At 34.4% G+C, this 22,828-nt stretch overlaps 1 long non-coding RNA gene across 1 annotated transcript in view; it reads left to right on the top strand.

The window, feature by feature from the left end:
- Positions 1 to 22,565, top strand: part of LOC307181328 — a 592,448-nt gene extending 569,883 nt beyond the window's left edge. Inside the window, exon 7 of the long non-coding RNA XR_013826451.1 lies at positions 22,369 to 22,565. This is a non-coding gene — a long non-coding RNA (uncharacterized lncRNA). The remainder of the gene's footprint in view (positions 1 to 22,368) is intronic.
- Positions 22,566 to 22,828: the final 263 nt, after the last annotated feature.

Genomic DNA, 22,828 nt, shown 5'->3' with positions numbered 1-22,828 from the left:
GTACTTAGAGAAATGAAACTTATGCTTACGAAACAGCAATCCTACTTCTGATCTACTTACGAAATGCACTTCCACTTAAATCTATGAAAGGACGTAATGATGTTCATTAAAGATTTATTTTTTGTTGCAGGGAGTTGGAGGGAACCAAAGACCCAGTGCTATGAGAATAATATATATATATGTATATATGTATATATTGCTGAAAATAATGGATACTGTGCAGCATAAAAAAATAGATACACACAAGAACAAAGATCTTAATAATCAAGTATTGAATAAAAAATGTAAAAAATATATATAACATGTAAATTCCTAAACTTCATAAAATTTTAATATTCAAATATACATACATATTCAAGAGCCTACAGCAAACACACTGTTTAAAGTAGTATAATTGGAGTGGGAGGGAGAGGCAGATGGAAATAAGAATAGAGATGTAATATTAGGGCAAGAAAAAAAACAGATGAATCCTGAAATATTCATGTTACTTACCGTGATAAGAATGTACTTTAAAAAATGTATGACTAACACAGTTCTTGAAGGAATGAATTCTTGAATTCAATGAATGAATTATCCCCATCTCACATTTTCCTACACTTGGTTCTCATCCATTCAGGATATTTCAAGAGGCCTATTATCCAGACTAACCTTTCCACCACAGCTTTAAATCAATCCTTTCTTTCATCTCTAGCGCCAGATCTTTGGCAAGTTTAAGCTCCTAATCTGCTGCAGTTCCTTCTTTACTAACTGCACTTTTGTGTACGTCTGTCATGAAAGACTTCACTTGATATGGCTACTATTTCATACTCCCACCTTCTTTCACTAAAAATATTTCTTCTGTAACTTCCAACTGTAATAATTTATGTGTAGGTATGTTCCCTGTTTATTTTCTTCTCAAAACCTGTCATTAATAACATACTACGAAGTAAAGAATTCTAACATTTCAGTCCTCTGTGCCTAGAATGTTTGAAATTTGGTTTGATAGTTGATTCTAGGAGTAGATTTCCCCATCCTACTCTGGGAAAATAGGACCTAGCCAACCTATCTCTCCCCTAATTGTACCATCCCATCTGCATCCCCTGGATCTGTGTCTCTACCTGAATCTATAAACACTTCAGGAAGGAGGTATAACATATTGGTTAAAAGCATAGTCTCTAAAAATCAGACAAGGTAATCGTATCTTCAGATATTCTCAATTACATTCTTTTATCTAATGTATACATTCTGTAAACCTCTAAATACGTTTTCTATAATCCCTCCACCATAAATTGCACTTGTGTTTTATATCATCTGTAACGTACTCCTTCCTCTTCCTCATAAAATCATTTCCCAAGACCACATTCAAATTTCACTTCCCCTATTAATTGATTACCGTACCTCACAACAGCACCTCCCTCCTAGAAGATTTGCAATACCTATTGCACGGCACTTTTCTGCAAGCTATCTTCTTTGTGTCTATGTTTCTTATGTTCAGACCTGGATACTAAATTACCTGAAGGTAAAGTCTCTATATGCTATCTTTTCTGGTCACACAGAATACTCGGTAAAGGACTGTGCACCCATTAATTCTATACAATATGGAGTGTTTGCTTTCTAGCTTCAGAATGACTGGCTATGTGTTGATATATCTCCTTGAACTTTATTAGTGAACTTTCATTTACAAATATTTGTGAAAGGTGTCTTCAGGCTCTCTTCATATCTTTGACTCATTCTGTGGTAAAAATGAATTGTAGAGGGGCAGAGCTGCAGTACTGTGCTTAGACACAGGGAAGAAGTAAAACTGTCTTTATTCACAAATGACATGAATCTTATACATAGAAAATCCTAAGGAATTCACTGAACATATTACTAGAATAAACAAGTTCAGCAAGATCATAGGATACAAGAGCAATATACAAAATCAATTACATTTCTATCCGCCTGTAACAAACCAAAAATGAAATTAAAAAAACAATTCCATTCTCAATAGCATAAAAAACAATTTAGAAATAAATTTAACACAAATTTTTTTGCAATACTTGGACACTGAAAACGGTAAAACATTGTTGAAGAAAATTCTGAAAGATTTAGATAAAGGAAAAGATATTCCATGTTCATAGACTGGAAGACTTACTATCATTTTGATGGCAATACCTTTTTCTTTTCCCCCAGCGTGCAGGGCTGTTTATTGACGCATTGACACATTTACTTCCCCAAATGACTTTTCCTCACTGGTCAGGAGTTGAAAGAATTTGAGGTTTGGGGGTGGGGTACAGATGGATGTCAAAAGGTACACCTTGAATGTGCTGTGATGGGTTGAAAATAATGCGATTGACAAGCCCCGCATATAAGATGCTCAGGAAGTTTGGGCCCTACAAGTTCTAGACCCCGCCCTTTAGAGTGCACCCCTCCCTCCCTCCTTCCAGCATGGCACGAGGAGTCCACGGAGCAAGGGAATATGTTCACATAAAACAAGTGGCATGTTCATACCTCTCTGTCGGTGCCAGGGTACAAGTACTCAAGACTGTAATCCTCAGTAGGAAAAATACAAGGTCTTAAGATTGCTTTCAAGGTCTGTTCAAGCCTCTTCCCTCTTGAAGGTGAGCTGGTGTGCACAACCCTAGCCCAAAGGGGTGGCTAACTGAGGGGAAGCCAGAGAGTAGGCAGTGGTATCTCCTTGAATATATACAAAGCCCTTCATCATGCAAAATGGAAATAGGGGTGGCAAGAGAATGGACAGAGACTACAGGCTTAAGGGTGCTTTCCTCAGTCCCCACAGTCCAGCATGGAACTGCAAGTAGTCTAGGAATTCAGGATTCTAACTTGGTTTTCCAAGTTGTTATGAAATTGTATTTGTCAATGTAGGATCATAGACCATGCTTGACCTAAAAAAATTTTTTTAAAAATTTTTATTGGAGTATGGTTGCTTTACAATATTGTATTAGTTTCTACTGTATAGCAAAGTGAATCAGCAATACATATGCATATATCCCCTCTTTTGTGGATTTCCTTCCCATTTAGGTCACCACAGAGCATTGAGTAGAGTTCCCTGTGCTAGACAGTAGGTTCTCATTAGTTATCTATTTTATACATAGTATCAATAGTATATATATGTCAATCGATTATATGTATATACGTTACATGTATATATGTTAACTCGATTTATGTCTTTTAAATATTTAGGCATGTGAAGAATGGCAATACCCCATTCTGTTCCAGTTATGTATTGATGCATTAAAAACTACCGCAAACTTAGTGGTGTAAACAACCATTTCATTATGCTGGCAGAAGTTAGATATACTCCAGAATAAAGTTTCACTGATGAAAAATAAAAATTTAAGCATGTGATATGAAGGCCTAAATTTAGACTATTTCTCCAGGTTCCACAAATGAGGGGGAGGCTTGGATCTCTAACTTCTTTTCCCCAAGTTGACTTTAATATTATAAGAAATGTTTTTGGTTTTCTTCAGTAGAATCAGGTGTACAGTTTGTTCATCCATTTACTTTGATAAAGGCCTTTTCCTTCTCGTGAAATAGCAGACTGAGGTTTGGAGGCCGTTAGGATATCCATATCATTTGATCCTTATGATATATCAAGATTTATTTAGGAACAAGTAGATATGGACTTAGTAGTATTTATAAGTAGCTTCTTTTACCTTCACTTCCAAGTTAAAAAAAAAGAAACTAGGAAAAACACATTTTACAATATTTATACTTGAACTATTTCTAAATGTCAAAATAAAGTAATATAAATCATCAGCCTTGTAATTTATACAGTGGAAGTGTAGTCCCAAACGTTATACCATTCAGCAATACCTGCTATTCTCCAAACATTTAAAAAACTCATTAAAAAACTCTGCCCATATCTAGAAAAAGTGAAAAATGACTTAGTCATTACATTTTGTTCTTGGAATCAGTCTTTTTTTTTTCTATTACCATTTCTGACTTGCTGAAATCCAGCCTATGTTCCTGTGTTTACTATGTCTTAAACATGTGTCTGTTACATAGCGGTATCTACTTAGAGGCAGATTGATTGGATTTGCATTTTAAAAGTCATTACAGAAGGTAGAAAAAAATGAAAAGGGGTTAGGTACTGGTTCTGAGTATTAATGGTCTACTTTTAAAGTAGCACATGAAGTGCTATGTAAATAACTTTCACCACTGAGTGAAAATTATATACATGAAAATCCTTTGAACTTGTAGAATTTCCCATTCCTGTCAAAATCTTTTCTTAATAACATATTAATAAAGTACTACTGTCCATTTATATCTTGCAGCAACCAATTTAGTCTGATTTTCATTAATATGCATGTATATTACAATGGAAACCTTTCACAAGGTTGTATTTTCATTTTCTACTTTTTTAAGTTTCTGATTTTTTATTTTATGTCATATGTCACTCTTATTTTGACATTTTACCCAGTTGTCTAATACCCCTGTCATTCAGCATATTTATTTCTTGCACTTGAGTACAATAATCTCAAAACGAGTCAGTAATCAGAAAAACAAGAGGCAAAGAGTATTCTAAGAATACACACACACACACAAACACACACACATACATACACATATTCAGAGATAGAGAAAAACCCTAGGGAAAATTCTAACTATATTTAACACACGAGGTACATACATACATTAATACTTTAAATATTTCTACAATAGTATTTCTGGATGGGTGTATATATATATATGTATATATGAAATTCATAGATTCAATTTGTAAATTGCAAATCACATGGTGATTTATAAAATTTTACAGAACATTGTTAAAAATTGGCCATTTAAAGTAGCCTATTTTAGGGATTTCCCTGGTGGCACAATGGTTAAGAATCTTCCTGCTAATGCAGGGGACATGGGTTCGATCCATGGTCCTGGAATATCCCATATGCCACAGAACAACTAAGCCTGTGTGCCACACTACTGAGCCTGCGCTCTAGAGCCCATGAGCCACAACTACTGAGCCCATGCGCCTAGAGCCTGTGCTCCGCAACAAGAGAAGCCACTGCAGTGAGAAGCCCGTGCACCGCAACAAAGAGTAGCCCCCACCTGCTACAACTAGAGAAAGTCCCTGTGCAGCAATGAAGACCTAACACACCCAAAAATAAATAAATTTATTTTTTAAAAATAAAAATAAAAAAATAATAAAGTAGCCTATTTTAGTCCACAAAAAGATCAAGGAAACAAAATACATACACTAACTTTTGTATAGCCCTAGGTGTTACCTTCTGTAATGTTTGTAAAAGAAATAATGTGTATAACTTAAAACGATTAGGCCATGAAACTAATGGTAGAGAATATTTAAGAATCAGTAACAACCTGTAGTGACATTATGATTGTCATTTTTTATTTCAATATACATTATTAGCAATTATTTAAACAACTATAGTTTGTTCAATAAGTCAGTAGACAACAAAAAGTTGTGAGAGTATAAAACACTTTTTAAAGTGTTCTGGGAAAAGCTATCAAAAAGCTTTATAAGATCAGCAAGAGAATTCCAGTAGATCCATTGAATAACTGATGTCATCAATATAGGAAACATGATTTAGCCCATATCCTTTGGACAAAAATAGTTTTACTTTCTTCTGCTCATGATGGTATGTCTGCTCAAGTGACATACTTAAAATCATTTGACTTGAAATCATTTGACTCTCCTTATCAATAATGTCCACATCCATTGTTTTAATGCTAGGCAAATATTAATGAGTTTAAGAGACATAGAGTGATGCATTTTTGTGTGTGTGTGGATATGACAAAACACTGCAAGTTAGTTATTAATATGTGTTTTATGATGAAGGGTCAACACGACAATATTTATATTAGAATTGTGTAGCTTCTATATCTCTAACCTGTAAATCGCAGTGATTTTCTGTGAACATTTAAAAAATCTCACCATTTTGGAATTTAGTCAGAGATAAACATTACAAATAGCGTTCCAAGACTCCTTGAAAGGGACGTGCAAATCATGAAAATATTTTGTTAAAAATGATTCCTTTGGAACTAAAATATAGACAAAAAAGATTCAAAGCAAATTTGACAGTTCTGAAAAATTCTACAGATATCGTGAAGGCCATTTTCTAAACATTTCCACATTCTTGGAGTGGCAGATAATGTGCCAATGTTATCTAATAAATATTAGCTGACGGACTTTAGCTAAAATGATTATTGTCTATTACAAGTAAATATACTTCTTGGCCCTTTCATTAAAGAAGCACAGGACAGTAACCATCTCCCTGTGAGCAGAACAACAGAAATGAATCCACTTTGATTTGAAACTTTTATATAAATATAGACATTTTTGAAAATTTTATACCTATAATGGGTACAATCTTTTTATTTATGTTCATAAAGTAGATTCACTCAGCAAAAGAGCAATAAGCAACAACCTGTAGTGACATTATGGCACAGTTGCTGTTAAAATATATCTGGGTGAAACTTTCTGAGGAAGCTTTTGAAGTTTAATATTCTTCTTTTTACTTTTCCCATGTCTTATTTCTTTTCCTTTCATCTCCATTTTTCCCCTGTGGTTAATGATTATCAATGATAGTCTTAATGTCTGAATGGTTTAGGATAAAGAGAATATTCACTCATATTTTAGAAATAGGATAATTGTGTAGATCAAGAATTCTCTTAGATTCTTTGGTATCATGAATGTAGAAATTTTCAACTGGAAATGATTTTGGCCTTCTAAAATATCTGACATAAATTCTGTATGATTCCCTATGCTCTTTTAGCATTGGACTTATTCAACTGCAAAGCTCATCTCTTTCATGGACACCTTCACTTATTTATATAAACAAAATCTCTTATTCTTTTTAATCATTCTGCCCTCCATATGAAACTATTAGTCTGTTGACCATATTTCTATTAAGGTTTTTGGTAACTGTCAGTTTTAAAATAAAGGTTTATAGAAAGTTGCAGTATAATGCAGAGAGGTCCCTCATACTCCTTCACCAGGTTTCCCCAGTGGTTACATTTTTAGTAACTATAGTACAATATCAAAACCAGGAAATTGGGACTTCCCTGGTGGTGCAGTGGTTAAGAATCTGCTTGCCAATGCAGGGGACACGGGTTCAATCCCTGGTCTGGGAAGATCCCACATGCCACGGAGCAACTAAGCCGTGTGCCACAACTACTGAAGCCAGCACACCTAGAGCCCATGTTCTGCAACAAGAGAAGCCCCTGCAATGAGAAGCCCATGCACCGCATTTAAGAGTAGCCCCTGCTCGCCGCAACTAGAGAAAGCCCGCGCACAGCAACAAAGACCCAATGCAGCCAAAAATAAATAAATAAATAAATTTTATAAAAAAAAAAAGGAAATTGACATTTATAAAATGTGTGGGTATAGCTCTCTGACATTTTATCACACATGTAGATTCCTATAACCACCAGTACTATCAAAACACTGAACACTTCCAGTGAAGTATAAAATCCTACCTCCCTCAAAGTCTTTTTACCTACCCTGTTCATAATTTTTTAATGTATTTCCTTTAGACACACTGAGAACCACATCGGACATTGTTACATTGTTTGCTTCAAGTCAAATATAATTTAGAAAATGCAAGAGAAGAGGGAGAGTTTATTGTATACCCATACTTTTGGTCTTTTTGCTGTTCATTCTTCCCTCCTGATGATTTAAGACACCTTTTATCATGTTATTTCTGTTTCAAGAGCTTCCTTTGGCCATTCTTTTGGGTAGGTCTGCTGGTGACAAATTTTTAGTTTTCCTTCTTTTGAAAATGTTTTTAATTTCTCTTAGTTTCTGAAAGAAAGTTTTGCCTAATATAGAATTCTGGGTTGACATTTTTTGCCTTTGAACACCTGAACTATGTGTCACTTATTCCTCTGGCCTACATGCTTTCTGATGAGAAATCCACTTTCATTCAAATTGTTTTTCCCCTGTAAGTAAAGTGTTGTTTCACTCTTACTGCTTTCAAGATTTTATTCTCTGGTTTGTTTACTGAAGTTGTATGTTTGTTTGGTTTCTGTTTGGATGTGAATGTCTTTGGATTTATCCTTTTGGGGTTTGCTCAGTTCTTGAAACTTGGCTTATTTTTTGCCGAACTTGGAAATATTTTAGCCATTATTTCTTCAAATACACTTTTAGCCCCACCGTTTTTCTCCTTTCTTTGTGAAACTCTGATGACATAAATATTAGAGTTTTTTTGCAGTCCCACAGGTCCTTGAAGTTCTGGGGGTTTTGTTTGTTTCTTTGTTTTCAGTCTATTTTGTCTTTATTCTCCAGATTGGGTAATTTGTATTGATCTTTTTATCAAGTTCACTTATTGTTTCCTCCATCCTCTTTTTTCTACTATTTAGTATATCGAGGGTTTTACAAAATTTTTAGTTACTATAATTGTCAGTTCCAGAATTTCTACTTGATTCTTTATATCTACTGTTTATTTGTAAAGCTTTCCATTTGTTTCATTTGTTTTAAGCATATTCATAACTGCTCATTAAAATATTTTTATAATGTTGTGTTTGAAATCCTTGTTGGATAAATCTAGTATATGTGTCATCTTTATGTTGACATGTGTTATCTTCTCACTGAAGATATGATTATTCTGTTTCTTGGTATGCTTAGTAATTTTCAGCGTATTCAGGGCATTCTGAGTATTACAAGACTGTATTTTATTTAAATTTTGGTGAGTAAATCTCCTCTGACATGACATAGGGTGAAAGTGGAGGCTGCCTTGTTACTGCTGGGTGGGAGTAAAAGTCCAGGTTTTCCACTCAGACTCCTTAGGAGAGCACGAGGGGCTTCTTGTGTTTGCTCCCTATGTGGGCTTCACAAAGGGAGGGCATGTATCAGGAGGCCTTGGTCCTTGTTAACACTAGATGCTCGTGAAAGTTCCAGTTTCTCACTCGGTCTCCTTTGACATCATCCAAAGGAGAGGAAGTACATGGGGAAGGAGAGGGGCACATTGTTACTCTTGGTAGGAAAGAAAAGAAAGTCCTACAGTCCCACTTGGTCTTCTCTGATACCACCCGAGCAGAGGTTAGGACAAGGTCTACTAGGTTTTTGTTTTTGTTTTTAAATTATACGTTACCAAATAGAATAGTTTTGCATAAACATATGCTAAACTAAGAAGACAGAGCCCACTAAAAATACGTAATTAAATTTATATTGTATATTTATAGGTCATTTTTTACAGATGCATTCAGTGTGTGGTTTAAGAGGGAAATTAAAAGTTAGTCCTAGCCATCATGCTAGAAGGACTTAAAAATGCATACAACGGCATTATCAAAAATAATAAAAGTCCTATTTAAAATTTCAAGTCTTTTTCATTGCATAACATGAAGTTTTAGTTATCTGTTGCTTTTCAGTAAATAGTCATGTTTTTTCCTAACTTTGAAAGTACATTAGGATTACTTTTTTTATTAATCTCAGTAATATTGGTTCCACTGATACTGCATTTATTGTACATTATGAGAACATAAATTTCAATAATTTTTCATTTGTTCAAAATATATCAAAAGCTCTATATCATATGAAGGAAAGTTATTCCACTGTTCTAAAGCAGTTTGTAAAATACAATGTACAAATTGAACAAAATACATATAAGAAACAGGGTAAAACATCTTTCTAAACAGCTCTACTGATAAAGAGGAGATACAATCTCTCCTCTTTATTGAGTGGATTCAATGAGGGTCAGTGCACATAGTAGTCAATGGAATATAAACCAATAAAAATATGTTAGAAGAATAGAATAAAAATATCCAAGGTTCAAGTGCCTAATTTTTCCTGCTGAATCTATTTTTTTTTTATTTTCTAACACACATGAAGACACTCTACTGAACACTCACATATATATCAAACATAATGGTTTTCATTTTAAATTTTCATTTTATTTGCTATTTAGTTTCCCCATTTCTGTCCAACTTGCTTCTCCTTAGCTCTCTCACCATTTCTGCTATGTGCTGAATTCTGCCTTCAGTGGTGATTAGCATATACACATTTAACAATTTATTAACCTGATTACTTGTTCTCCCTGTAAACAATATGATAACATATATGAAAGACAAATATGATATTCTGTGTCATGTTTAGTCCTACCTTTGTCCAGAGCTTAATTTAGCTTTTAAGTTTATTTTAGCAAACCAATATCAAATATTACCATGCATTTAACTATTTATTGTAGCATCAACACAAGAGAGTAAGTGAAATTTGTGAAGCCTATACTTTCCACCACTTTAAGGTGTCTGTGCAGATCATTATGTATTCCTCACCATAGGTCAGTTGCTTAGCGACCAGAGAAGTAGAGAACTACTAATTGAAAGTATTCCGTATTGCTGGCAATGTTTGCTGCAGGACATTGAACTTAGAAATAGCAGAGACTATGTCAGATAAAAATGTTGCCGGGGATGAAAGAAAACGAGTTGCAATATTATCTTAGTAGAAGTGGTTATTATTTACTTATATATAGTAATTTTTGTTTGCAAAATATTTTGCTGTTTCTTTCATATGAAAAATTACCATTAAAATTGATTTTTAGCCTTAAAAATCATCTATACAATGAGAGAAAAAAAAATCATAGTTTTAGCTTCTATTAAGAAAAATAAAACAAAATAGAAAACAAACAAGAAAGTGAAGAAAAGGAAGAAGGAGAAGATACAGAAATAGCACTAAGTTAAATCTAGGTTCCTTGAGATAAGTAACAATATCTATATGGGCTTTTCTGAATGCATACTTCATAATAAAAACAAAAGAGGAAGAGGAGGAGAGAAGGAAGAAGAAGAAATTGGGAGAAAAAGAAGAGAAATAAAGCCAAATATGAAGGGGAAAGAAAATTGAAAAAAAAAAGTAGCAATACTTTAAGTGAATGGATTCAAAACATTAATTTTATACAGTCTATTAAGCTTTCTAATATAAAGATTAAGTAAAATCAGGATTATTTTCTCATTTCTCCATGTAATATACAATTTATGTGTCCACAGAAAGTAGATGTGTGGTCATTGTGTGCCCACTTTCATTTAATAAAAAGACTAGGTCAGAGAAAGAGAACACATCCTTCACAAGACCAAGTTACCAAGTTGGCTCAATTCCCTTGTTAGCTTATTTGCTATAAGAATTCTAATATAATTTTGTATTTATGGACTTCTCTCACACTCCACAGACATACGGGCATTAAATGTGTGTGTGTGTGTGTGTGTGTGTATGATTTGAATAACTGTTTTTTATAAGAATTCATTTGTAGAAATAGTTGTCACTTACATCTTTAAGCAGATTATATCTAGTAATGGCTAATAAATGGGATATATGTTAATTTGACGTCCAATCACCTGATGATTAACTATACATCTTATGTGGATTGCAAATATATATTTCTAAAAGACCTCAAAACATATCTAAATGTTTAAAAACCACAACTGATCAGAATTTCACTGTTAATGTCCAGAAGCCGTTTCGAGATCATGCATGGTCATTATGAATATCAGCTGTCTGCAGTGATCTGAAGATAAAGGTTATAAGAGATGCTCTTAGTCTATGCTGTACTTATGATGCAACCTTTTAAAATATATCCTAGAGATTAAGTAGTCATTCGTCTGTTTCTCATAAAAGCTGAGTGTCAAATGTGCTAAAATTCCAATTCGGCTCTTTGTATTCTGGCTATACTTATGCAGAATGTTAATAAAACTTTCTCTTTGGGTATTCATGAAAAGTAGTCTCTATTTACTTAAGGGTGGCTTGCACTTTTTTCCCCAGAGGTTTAAAGTTAATGGATGATAGGATTGAAAAAGATACAGGAAAGTTGATCGAAATTCTTAATTGGTAGAAAGAAGTCAGATCTGCCTTTGCTATAGCATACTGACTGGCATTCTATTCATAATCTGTTTTTGTCTTTCCATGTTTTAAAAATAAATACTTGAAGATAATATTAGCTGATTACAGTTTTCTGTGGCTGTATAACAAATCACTCCCAAACATGCAGCTTAAAACAACTAAGCAACAAGCATTTATCTGCTCATGGTTCTGCAATCTGGGCTAAACTCAGCTGCGTGGCTTGCCTTTCCTCCAGATGGTGTTGGCTAGGTTCTCCCATGTGTTTATATTCAGTGGGCAGCTCTACTGGGACTAGAGGTTCCAGGATGGCCCCATTTATATGTTGGGCAGGAGAGACTAGGAGATGACCAGGCCTTCTTTTCTGTCTTCCTGGTCCTCCATTCTCCTGGGCCTTTTCCACCGTGGGGACACTCAGCCTCAAGAGAGCTAATCTGGGCTTCCCTGGTGGCGCAGTGGTTATGAACCCGCCTGCCAATGCAGGGGACACAGGTTCGAGCCCTGGTCCGGGAAGATCTCACATGCCACAGAGCAGCTAAGCCCGTGCACCACAACTACTGAGCCTGCGCTCTAGAGCCCACAAGCCACAACTACTGATCCCACGTGCCACAACTACTGAAGCCCACGCACCTAGAGCCCGTGCTCCACAACAAAAGAAGCCACCACAATGAGAAGCCCAAGCACCACAACGAAGAGTAGCCCCCTCTCACCGCAACTAGAGAAAGCCCACACACAGCAACAAAGACCCAATGCAACCAAAACTAAATAATAAATAAATTAATTAATTAAAAGAAAGCTAATCTGGACATCTTTGCACAGTGGCTCAGGGCTAAGAAGGAAGAAAGGGAAACTGGAAAGCCTCCTTAGGCCTAGGACAGAAACTTGTACAATGTCATTTCTGCTGTATTCTTTTGGTTCAAGTAACTCAAAAGGCTAACCTATGTTCAGATTGGGAGGACACTGTAAGGACAGGAATTGAAGAGGTATCATGATTCACTGATCATTTGGTAATACTATGTGTCAAGGTTATAATTTGTTGAACTATATAGTCTGAGTGGAAAAGCAATATATCCTCACGTTTGGTTCCTACTGTTGTCATAACAAATTACAACAAACTTGGTGGCTTCAAATAACAGAATTTCATTCTCTTGCAGTTCTGGAGGCCAGAGGTCTAAAGTGTGCGTGTTTGTAGTGTTGGTTCCTACTGGCGGCTCTGAGAGAAAATCCATTCCGCACTGTTAGGAGTTCTTGGTGTTCCTTGGCTTTTAAACATATCACTTCAATCTCTGCCTCTGTCTTCACATGGCCTTCTCTTTCTGTCTCTGTCTATTCTCTTATAAGAACACTTATCACTAGATTTAGAACTCATCATAATCCAGGATGATTTTATCTTAGATCCTTACCTTAATTGTATCTTCAAAGACCCTTATTCCAAATAAGGCCATATTTTGAGGTTCCAGGTGTACATAATTTGGGGGGGGAACACCATTCAAACCATTAGAGTTTACTATCAAACTTTATAATTTTCCCCCATGCTTTTAGTCATCTCTGCTACAAAGAACTTGGATTTGGAAAATTTCATATCCACTCATAATTAGGGCAGCATTTCTCAAAGCATATTCCTCAGGAAGCGCATTCTAAGAGTTGTTCTATGGGTAAAGAGTTTCTTGGTCACAAGATTTTGGAAAGTACTGCTTACTATTAATACTTTCTGGAAATTCACATCGTGCTTTAATTTATTAAAGAGAAATCACTCAGGAAAAAATACGAAATTTTTAGAAGCACATTTTTTCCCCTAAATGCATGTAGATACCGAACACCTCCAGTTTTATTCAAGTAATACCTATCAAAACCTCACAGAACCAGGGTCATAGGTACCAAAGATTCTGATATGAACTGTGGTGTAGACTACATGATATTAGTTTCAAAACGTTGAACAAAATCAACCACGTACATGAGTGAACATTTTAATAATCTGCTTCCTGCCCGTGAACAAGACCTTTTGACACCTAAAATGTTCTTTCTGCTTTTTCTGGTTAATTCCTATTTGTCTTTTAGAACTCTCATTAGAGGTTATTTTCAAAAGAAAGCTTTTAACTCTCCAAAGATTCAGTTAGATGTTCTTTCAATTTTTCTTATAGCTCCCTATTCTTAACACTAATATATCACTAAAACACTCTACAATAATTACCTTGGTTTGTGTTCTTTAGCCTCCAACCATATGCTTATTGAGGTTAAGAATCTTATTTGTCATTGATTCCTGGGACACAACTTGTATTCAATTAATGTTTGTTTGAATGAAAAGGTGAGAAATTTTGACATTGGGTAGAAATAGATCAACAAATAACCAGATATATAATCTTGAAAGAGCATTCAGTTATAAAATATTTTGCATGGAAATCACTTTTTCAAAATATCACGCTTTCAAAATAATGTCATATAAAGTCCTTTATTTCCCACAGTTTGCAACAATCATCCTCAGAACTTAACTCTTTGTGTTCTATATGTCCAGCAGTAAACAATGGGCCGGTAAAGTTGTTAGAAAAAGACATGGAGTAAATCTTATTAACCACTTGTTAAAACAATTAAAAAAAAAAATTAAATCCCTTTGACTCAGTTAATAATGACTGAATCCATTTATGTTACTTGGGTATTTATGTTTCTCCAAGAAACAGTGCTAAATTTGGTCAAGCTAAGAATTTTTTTTTTCTTTTAAATGGTACAGTTACTTTTTATTTTATTTTATTTATTTATTTATTTACTTTTGGCTGTGTTGGGTCTTCGTTTCTGTGCGAGGGCTTTCTCTAGTTGTGGCAAGTGGGGGGCCACTCTTCACCGCGGTGCGTGGGCCTCTCACTATCGCGGCCTCTCTTGTTGCAGAGCACAGGCTCCAGACGCGCAGGCTCAGTAGTTGTGGCTCACGGGCCTAGTTGCTCCGCAGCATGTGGGATCTTCCCAGACCAGGGCTCGAACCCGTGTCCCCTGCATTAGCAGGCAGATTCTCAACCACTGCGCCACCAGGGAAACCCCAAGCTAAGAATTTTAAGAAGAAAACAACAAGTTTCCCTTTTAATAGCCTTTGCATAAGTGAAGCCTTTGTATACCCCTTCCCATAGTTTTCTTTAGAAACAATACTTCTGTTGTTTTCTATACTCATTCAGAATTATCCAAACAGCTCAATTAACAGAATCAACGAAGAAAAGTAAATTTTAGACAGTGGGCATACTATCCTACTAGTGAGATGTTTACTTCCAAACCTTCTGCCCCTCCACCCCCTAAGACACACACACTGTTAGAGAAATATTATTTAATTATGGTGTAACTAATCAAAAACTTTATGTTCAGAGACTTTCAGAATTTCATATCTAAATACTTTTGCCAATATAAAATTTCACAGCCTAAGGAGAAGTTGGCACAAGGGTCATTCTCTTTTACATGGCTTGAAAATAAGCTTTAGTAACAGTCATTCCTGATAAATAATAGTTTCTTGGAGTAAAATTCATTTTCTCGATGTAAATAGTTCATCCTATTGAGTATCAATATATTATCCCTGAAACCTAGGTTTCAATTTAACAAAACAGATTTATCAGTTCACTGAATATTATTCAGGAAAAAAATTCATATTCCAAATAAGTAATTTATTTACCTGGTTAATCCCAAGATATTTACTGTCAATAATCTTGGTTATAAGTTGAGAATTAGGATATACAGTAAGTTCCTAAAACTCTACCAAATATTATTTGTACTGAGGAGAATTAAATTTAATCATCATGTTAACTTTTTAATCCTAGTTAAAGACTTTTCGTATGTATTCTTCTCCTGGTTTGGATATAATTGCAAAAGTAAATGTATATCCCTAGTTGCTCTCTTGCCAACTACAGCTGGGTTGCACCTACCCAAGTAGTTGTTTTATAATAAGTGAATATTAAGCAAATTAGTGTTCAACTCTCAAGCTTACACAGAATAGAATTTTGAAGCACTTTTCCATCAGAAAGAAAATGTTTTTAGCATTTTGTGTTTGCTGTTGTTCTTCACACCTATAACCTGTGAAAGCCTACCTAAAGGAAGTCAGAGGCAACATTTCAGTAAGTTAACTTTCATAGATTTCTTCAGCTCATGGGAGCATTTTCCTGCTTTAATTTGCCAGGAGAGACCTGACCTAAGAAAGTGCAAGTACTGTTTTATGAGGTGAGAAAACACCTACATTGAGACTCTTTAGTGATGGCATGTGATTCTCCCTTGTTATAATCACATGCCATCCCAAGTAGAGTGCTGTAGCTTCAGTAAATCATAGGAGAAAAGAACTGGTTTACATCATATCCAACAATGAAAAGTCTCACAAACCTGTAGCTATCTGGTGGCCCTGGAACTCCTCACTTGGTAGCTTGCAAAACCTAAAATAATCTATTACACCTAGACCTAGCAAATTTGAAATTTTTAGAATACACTCAGTGACTTCTGATGGGATTCATACCTATCATACATTGAAAGACAGTTAGTAGACCCAACAGGAAGAACTTCAAAATATTTTTGTTTCCTGTGGAATTTGGGAATCTTGACTCCCTAGATGTTCTGTTTGCAAGTCTTCATGCACTGTTTTCTCTTACTTATTTCTCCTCACATACACACAAGCTATTTTCTTGCCTATTGTGTGTACTTGGCAGGTTTTCTGGGCACAGTGCCCAGTTGGTTTAATGGGTGCTTATTATTGCCTATAGTGTCCCTGATTTTGTTTTGCAAATGAGCATTCTATAAATTATTAATGATTATTATTGTACTTTAGATTCCACTTTGCTTTTGGAATTTAGAAACAAAGAGTGAACATTGAACCCAATGGGTAATAACCAAGAATATCAAAGCTATACCCAATGCTCAACTGTAAGGGAGGAGATTAAAGAATGTTTTGTAGTAAACAAAACAGGATTATTCCTATTGCAGTTAAAATAAAAGTAAACATGAAGGACTAAATTTATTACTTGACAAAATGCTCATAATATCATTTATTCCGTTTTTACCACCTAAATATTACCCATAAGTCTCTTGATCAATATCCATGGGTAAACATATTCTTTAACTATAGAGAGCCAGAGAAAGTGTTAACTTTTCTCCTCCAATTCACAAGAGTTTTTGTACCTTATGTAGTATGACACACTATCAAACATTTAACAGGTCACTGCTGAATTCGCCTCTGAATTTTGAGTCAGATAAAAGCAATTTGAATTTAGGTATCATTTCAAAGAAGAAAAAAGTCTTATTTGTAAATAATTTACACACATATTTTTAAAAGAAGAAATACTAAAGAAGGAAAAACACAGAGGAAAATATGAGGGAAAAAAGTCTCTGGAAGTGCAAAAGAAGAAAAGGAAATGTTTTATTGGCAGTGAAATATAACTACTAATCCACTGTATACAAGTGAAAATTTGGTCTCTACCTTATTTCTGTAATGCTTTACATTTTGAAATTAGAGTTTTACTAAAGGATAATACATACCCAATAAAGCGAAGCTCAGAAGATGTTATGAATTGTAAAATACGAACCATCTCACTATTTTTATACTGAAAAAATGTATTCATTCTCAATTATTTCATCCTGACTAATGCAAAAAATAATGAAATATTTTATTTTCCAAAATCATTCTTCCTTCCCCTCAATTTTCTCTCTCTCTCTCTCTCTTTTGTGCATTGTAAATATTTTTTAAATTCATTCTCCTGAAATTGGATCTGGACATAAGACTTTGATATACTTTGCTATAAATCTTTGTTTTATTACAATACAAATATTCTCTACATTTTCATTATTATAATATTGATTCAGCTTTAGGATTAATTTATATGCAAAGCAAATAATTCACCCAAACTTGTAAGGGATATGCATTATCAGAACACAACACCTGCAGGACAACAGAGAGGTTAATTTCATTGTTGCTCTGAAGCAAAAGGAGATCATAATGGAGTCTGCAGTAACCAAGCTCTGTGAAATAGCTGCATTAGTCATTAACTTTCCAGCACTAAATTTCATATAAAACTCAATTAACTACTACATAGCTTTTAATGACAATATTTTTTCAGATGCAGCTCTTGTTTACTAATAAGATTTCACATCACGACTATCTATTCCATTACTTTCTCCATGTTAATATTCAAGTCTAGATTTTCTCCAAAGAAAATGGAGCAATGAAAATTGCACTTGCTAAAAGTTCTCCTTGAATTATGTTTCAACATTTCAAGTGTGTTAATGTAATGCTTTAGAAGCTAAAGGGAACGATTATATAGGAAGCCAAAGTCCTCTATGTCTATCCCCAGGATTGATTGTTTGCTGTTTATGCATATTTCCCCACAACATTGCTTCTGTGTTGGAATTTATCAGGATCAGAACCGTCTAAATTGGAAATGTGCCTTAGTATATTTTTATCACAGTGAAAGTCAAAGCCTAGAATAACAAAAAGGCACAAAATTAATGTCATCAGGAAACAATTTACACAGCTAATTAGCATAGCATTCTCATATAAAAAGACAGATGGATTAAGGGATCAGGTCAGTCATAGCCTGCAGTAAACTGCTTCAGTCTTTAATCCCCTGCTGTTACCTATCAACGGGTGCTTTTTTTATGGACTTAGATAGACCCCTGGAAAGATTTAGATTCTCCCGTTAGATTGATTCACCTTGTTCCTTTAACTTTCATTGATGATATGTTTCATTATTCCTTACTAAAATAACAACAAGAACGCAAATTTAGTTAGCTAAAGAATCCACATAAAAAACATATTTGAACATTTCTCAGTTAATAGCTTCCACAACAACACCCACAGACACACTTATTGCTCTGTTGTGCTAAGAAATAGAATCCGGTTTGAGGGCAACAATGGAAGAGTTATTTCCTACTTCAACCAGAATTAAGATTATTTTGCAAGTGCTACACATACACAGCATCTAAGACAATAACACATCACACAGCAGCTTCACGTGATCAACTCTGAAAAATGTCAGATTCTTTTAATACAAGTATTCAATCAGAATAGATTGATTTCCATGAGTCTTCTTTAAAATGTTTCCAAAAGTAATGTCTAAGAAAAGTATCACTAAAGATATTTGATCCAGTATATGTAAAGCCAAAACCAACAAATGAAAAAAAACTGTCTATGAAAAAAAAATTTTTTTTTAAGTTTCAGGGCATAGGAAAATAAATTATTTCCTTTAATTATTGCATTAATTTCCTAGAGCTACCATAATAAAGACTCACAATGTGGGCAGCTTAAAACAACAAAAATTTATCATCTCATGGTTCTGGAGACTAGATGTTCAAAATCTAGGTGTTGGCAAGTTTGGTTCCTTCTGGAGAGCTCTGAGGGAGTGTCTGTTCCATGCCTCTCCCAGTTTCTGGTGGTTGCCAGCAATTCCTGGTGTTTTTTTTCTTTGTCGGTGTATTACTCTGATCTCTGCCTCTGTCATCCTATGGGGTTCTTCCCTGTGTAACTCTGTGTTTCTCTGTCCAAATTTCCTCCTCTTGTAAGGACACTAATCATTGAATTAGGACCCACCCTGATCCCACATATCCTCGTCTTAACTTGATTATATCTGCAAAGACCCTGTTTCCAAATAAGGTCACATTCACAAGTGCTGGGGTTAGGATTTCAACATATCTTTTTGGAGACGTAGCCATAACAACCAAAATACAATCAGAACAATCAGAATGTTAGTTTATTAATTTATAACAAGAATTATGTTATATGAAATAAAATTCTTACTTCAGCATGGCCAGTACATATTTTCCCCCAAAGGCACATCTGTATGGAAAAACAAAATATAGTCCCATGATTGTTGGGTATGTATTATATCAGAAAAAAAGAGTTAGATAATTAGAAATTTTAATGCTATCAAGTCAAAAGCAATGGGCACATGCATTTTCATGATAGGAAGTCTTGCCAGTGGAATTGGCAATTTCACTAGCCCAGGCTTCCTTCCTATCTCAGGACTTGGAATTGTACTTGAAGAGAATGCAGATTTATACCTTAGAGACTCATCTGCATCTCTGTTTCAAAAAGTGACTAACTGTCCTGTGATTGACAGACTTTCTTTAGCTATGTTAATGAATTCATTCCTGACACTGAAAAATCCTCTTGGCTTTAGACCCCTTAGGTTGCTTTAAAATGCTTAAATCTCAGATGGTATTCTTCCTTCTCTTAGTTTCGGGGATTATATTTCTGCAGCTCTTTTCCCTGTTAGCGCAATGTGCTGGGAACTTACCTGTATATATATATATATACATATATATAGAATATATACATGTATTCATCCAAATTGCCCTATTTGGAGAGCCATGAAAGTATTCTTTTTTCCATTCTCTCTTTTCAATAATGATACAAATTATACAAAAATAAGATCTTTTTTAAAAATAATCACAGTTATCATTTATTGAGAACCTATTATTTGCTAGGAAAAAATGTGGCATACTTTGCTTTCATTATCCTGTTTACTTCTTAATATCTCAGTGGGTTATTTCCTATTATTTCTCTTTCAAAGATGAGGAAACCGAGGCTCATATTGCTGCTTGTGCTCTCCATAGCACAAATAATAGAGATTAAAATTATTAGTTTTTCACTTCTTCAGAGGTCTTGCTTCATATTTCCTTCCCTTCAGCAACCTGCATTATTCCCAACTATATTCCCCTTTTAGCCTGGAAATTTTGAGCATCCATGCCTTTGCCTGTATTATTTCCTGCTTGTAAAATGTCTCATTTCAATTTATCTAACTCCTGGTTATTATTTAAGGTAAGGTTAAAATACCAACTCATCCACAAAGCTTGTGGGAACAAGTTGAAATTAATAACTACTTGTTCTATACTCACATAGCCCTTTGTTAATAATAATATTAAGCATCCTATCTTTCATGCCATTAATAGTCATTTGTGTATGTATTTATCTCCTTCAACAGACGCTAAAATCCATTAGAGACTTGCTAATTTATTTACTAATTAATTCAACAAATTTTGGAGGGAATATCTAGAATAACTAGTATGTTATTAGACATTGGCTATCCTACCATGAACAAAAGAGGTAAAATCTCTTCATGAATGTAAATCTTAGGGAATATGATGTTAGTCAGATAAATATACAAATAAAAAATAAAATTGTAATATAGAAGCCAGGAGTGAACAACGTGTTGAAGAATGTTTAGTTTAAATTTTAAAATATCAGGTAGTTTTGATTTTTAAATTACCTTAATTAAATTAATATTCATTAAAAATAAGATAGTTGCTTCCTCGTGAACAGCTTTAAAATAATGGACAAATCACTTTCTTCCAACTGTAGGATGTATTATTATCTTATTGTTATTGTCCCTTTACCATTACTAATTTAAAGAAAACTAAAACATATTGTCATAGAAGAAGGACTTAACATAAGAAGTACATAAAAAGATCATTCTTCATGTTTATCTATCTGTGGTTATAATTAAGAATACAGCCAAGTAATGACCTTTATGATGATAATGATCCTGTGTGATCCTTGATTTCAACACACTGAATTTTTTTTCTTACTTGTAAATATTACAGGTGTATGAAAGTTATTGTCAATGCCTAGCAATAAATATGAAATGTGCAATTTTTGGTTACTACACAATATTGATTAGATGGACAGAGCTCATTCTTAAATTTCCTACCTATAAAGTAAATTGGAGATTAAGTTTAGGGAATTTTATAGCTAGAAAAAACAGATCATTCAGTACGGATCTTTTATGTTATAGATGAAGCAAATGGAGCTCATAGAAAGTGAATTTACTTAAGCAAAATTGAGGCCCCAGTAATGGACATAGCAGTAGCTCAATCCCGTATTTTTTCACTTTAAGTCTACAATTACGAAAATTGTATCCAGTAAACGACTGATCTGTAAAGTACAAGAATTATGGATGATTATGGATAATTATTTGCATTCTTTTAGAATAAAGAGCACATTTAAAAAGCACTTGTAATTTATCAGTTTTTAGTCTCAACATCATTACCAGCTTTTTGGGGGACCCCACCTTTTCTATATATTGTTTTCCATTTTGATGATCAGTGATATATTTGAAAGACATAATTTGGAGGGCTAGAGTAGAGTACTATTATGTTGCATTCAAGTTGTATTTCTATTTGTCTTCTTCCTGATTGTCTTTATATTCAACTCATTAAAAATAATTTCTGGACTTGATGTTATCCTAGGAATATGATATGTTCAAAAAATGCATAACTGATTTCTAGAATGCTAAATTTTATGGCTAAAATTTAGCTTTATTAAAATAAAAACAAAACAAAAAACTATTGTCTTTTTAAGATAGATAACATCATCCTTTGAGGATAGTCAGAGAGTAACATAAATACAATAGTCTCCTTATGGGGTGGGACCTGTCCAAGCTCAGGACACTCAGATGGATGTCTCGCTGGTGTTTCAGGCTTGGACCATGACCATGTACTATGAATACATGTTGACACATATAGATGTATATTGTGAAAAGTAGTCTGAGGGCCCCTCTTTAGCCTTAATGTCCCAGGTATAGTATCAAATGTGTTGTTAGAGAAGCACTAGTAAAACTAGTAACTGATTCCCCTTGACTTCCTTTGTCTCCTTCATACAGGCTAAAACCAGGAGAGGGAAAAGGACAAGTAAGCATGCAGAACCAGCACACACCATCATATTGGCTGAGAACTGATGCTCGTGCATGCATAGCGCCAGCGTGTGAGCCGAGGCATACCCCATGCGGAGGCTGTTTGTGAACCTCCTGTGTGTGACTTTGTCCTGTTTTGGCTGGAGGTGCTTGGAATGGCGGCAGTACAGAAGTAAGTAAATATTTTTTCAAGGAAAAACTTTAAAGCTCAATTCGGATAAGCAGAGCACTGTATACCAGATTTTCAGCATATGTTGGTGTGGCAGTTTGTGCTACATCAGATTACTTTTTGTCCTTATTATATTTTTCAGCCAGAATCCCAGGTCAAATGGTAAGTTTTAAACCAAGCTGAGTATAAGAGGTTTTGACCTTATCTTGTTAGGTCTGGACACTATTATCTAGGCATTAAATCAGCAAACTCAGATCTTGA

The sequence above is a fragment of the Stenella coeruleoalba genome, assembly GCF_951394435.1.
Source record: "Stenella coeruleoalba genome assembly, chromosome: 2".
Lineage (NCBI taxonomy): Eukaryota > Metazoa > Chordata > Mammalia > Artiodactyla > Delphinidae > Stenella > Stenella coeruleoalba.
Note: the sequence above shows the minus strand (reverse complement) of the source record. Positions and strands in the feature narration are given on the sequence as shown.